The following is a 3,099-nucleotide window of genomic DNA, read 5'->3' on the forward strand; positions in this document are numbered from 1 at the left end:
AACCGAGGACAGTACCTTGTGGGATAGAATTTTGAATAATAATTTTATCTGACTTTACATAATGGATTTCACCCGTTTTATAATCTGTATATTCTATTTCTACACACTGCCACTGTTTACCTTTTTGAAAGATAAGAGGTCATCCATTTATGGGCGATACCTCGTATGCCTGTTTCGTAGAGTGTGTTTAGTAATAAATTGTATTTTACGCGATCGTAGGCTTTGCTCATATCAAGCAAGAGGCCTACGGCATATTTTCTTTCGTTGAGTATATCTAGTATTTTTTGTGTGTATTTGTATACAGCAAGAATAGTAGAATGATGTTTTCGAAACCCGTGTTGATTTTCGTTAAATATTTTATATTTTTCATAGAATGAGTTTAATCTTGTACACATTGCCGTTTGAAATATTTTTGATGATGTCGGTAATAACGATATGGACCTATAGTTGTTTGGGTCTGTTTTACAACCTTTTTTAAATATTGGTCTTACAATTGACGTTTTTAAAGCATCTGGATAGCAGCCTTCCAAAAAAGATTGATTTACGAGTAGTGAATAGGGTATTGTTAAGGTTTCAGCGCATTTTTATCAAGATTGGGGGAATTTCGTCAATGCCATAGCTACTTTTGTTTTTTAAGTTTTTTATTATATAGTTTACTTCACGAGGTTCTACGGGTTGTAGGTATAGTGAGTCTTCAACGTAGCTGACTGTATGTGCTGGTCTAGATTTTTCAATATTTCCGTTTGATTTATTTTCGTTGCCTACTTGAGCAAAGTAATTATTGAAAGTGTTAGAAACTGTTATGGGTTTGATTCACAGATATTATTGACTTTTAATTGTGTATTTTGTTTTTTTTAAACGTGGTTTGTTATTTATTTTATTATTTATTATATACCACATTGTTTTAATTTTATTGTTAGATTGATTGAACTTTGTTATATTTTGTTGTTTTTTTGCTTTATGAACTGTTTTTTTTAATATTTTTCGTATGCTTTATAATTAGAATTCAAATTTTCATTATTAATTTTAGATATAAATATTTTTTCTAGTCTCTTGTTTCTACACGACGTTTTAAATCCTTTTGTCAACCATGAAATTTTTCTTCTTTGATGTATTTTTATAAGTTTTTTGGGTATGTATTTATCCAAATTTAATTGAAATATGAAAGTATTATAATTTTCATTTATATTTTTTTCGGTTTGCATAATATCGTGCCAGTTAATTAATTGTATTGCATTTTTGAAGTTATTCATGTTTTGTTCGCTAAATTTTCTTTTTTTTACTGTCAGGTATTTTAAACCTGGTGAATTTTATGGTCGGAGAAACCGTATTCTTCGACGGATGTCTCTAAGGACTGATTTTTTAAGTTTCAAAATATTAAGTCTAAACAGGATGATGTAGTGTGTGACTCGAGTTGGTTCTTCTGCGTTTTGTTTAAAGTTTGATGATAGCATAAGATTGGAGAGTAGTCTTTTTCTTTTTCTTTTCAAATTAGTTGTTGGTAAGTAGTCTGTGTTAAAATCTCCACCCAATATTGTAGACTTAGTTTTATCTTTTGTTTCTAATATTTGCAATAACGTGTCAAGTTGATTATAAAAAATTTTTCTATCACTATTACTGTTGGGCCAGTACAATACTATAATGTAGGGAATCTCGATTCCACAAATTTCAAAAACTTATTCTATGGCTAAATTGTTAATATCTTCACGTTCCATGCTTTCAATGAAGTTCTTCAAAAGAATACATACAACTCCTCCTTCCTGGATTTGTCTGCAGTACGATGTCGCTATATAGTATCCACTAATTTGTAGGTATTTTAGTTTTTCTTTATCAAGCTTTGTTTCAGTGATGCATATGGCACTCGTTTGTGATTTGACATCCAGAAGATCTTCCAGGAGGTGTGTTTTCGGTAGTGTGCTGCGGATGTTCTGGTAAATAAAGTTAAAAGTCTCGAAAATTACTTTCAAATTGACTTTGATCTAATTGCTGTAGTTGTTCATTAGATGATTGCTTCTGAACGTGGTTTTGGTGAGGTTGAATTTTTTTATTTTTTTGTGTGGGTTGTAATTCGTGTATATTTATTTTCTTTCCATCTATCACGAGTGTGTTATTATGGATCATTGCATGTTTCCCATTTCTGCGGAATATTTAATTTTACTTCTAAATAAATCTATTAAATAGTAAAGTCTATTTATTTTATCAGGTTATGGGCCGCCCCGTACTTGTGAAGTAAAATTACAGTAATTAAAAGTATATTTACAGTTTTACAAAAAAAAATTCAAAACCTAGAAGTGTTCGGGCACACGCGGTTTTTTCTTGCGATCACTCTTTTTAGCTTAGAAATGTCATCAAATAACTCCTTGATATCGATTGAAAAGCTTACTGGTCGCGACAATTGGACGAGTTGGAGTTTTGCCGTAAAAGCCTCCCTACAACATGAGGAACTATGGGAATGTATTGAAATTGAAGATAATAAAACTCCTGATGTGAAGAAGGATTTAAAGGCGAAGTCGAAGATGATATTATTGGTGGACCCTATGTTGTATGTACATATACAAGATGCAAAAACATCAAAACAGGTATGGCAAAATTTGTCTAAAGCATTTCAAGACTCCAGTCTACCCCGCAAGGTTGGTTTATTGAAAGACCTAATAAATACAACATTAGAATCAAGCGCTAGTGTAGAAGATTACGTGAATAAAATTATGACATCTGCTCATAAACTGAGAAACATATATTTTCAAGTCGATGATGAATAGCTTGGGACTTTAATGTTAGCGGGCTCGCCAGATATACAATACACACAATACAGATATACTAAACAAGCCGATGATTATGGCTATAGAGAACTCCGGTGTAACAATTAGTGCCGATTTGATTAAGACCAAACTTCTACAAGAAATTAAAGTTGACACTACCGCATTTTACACAAATTCTAAAAATAATAATTTTAAAAGTAATCAGTCACAGTCAAAAGGCCCCAAGTGTTTTCAGTGTAATAAATTTGGGCATTACGGTAAAAATTGTTGGCACCGCAAAAATAAGGCTAGTAACAAAGAAGGTAAGAATAACAATGTTTTTATAGCTGCTTTTTCAGCC

This window comes from Hyposmocoma kahamanoa, unplaced genomic scaffold (genome assembly GCF_003589595.1).
Source record: "Hyposmocoma kahamanoa isolate Upper Pololo Valley unplaced genomic scaffold, ASM358959v1 190, whole genome shotgun sequence".
In the NCBI taxonomy this organism is placed as follows: Eukaryota; Metazoa; Arthropoda; class Insecta; order Lepidoptera; family Cosmopterigidae; genus Hyposmocoma; species Hyposmocoma kahamanoa.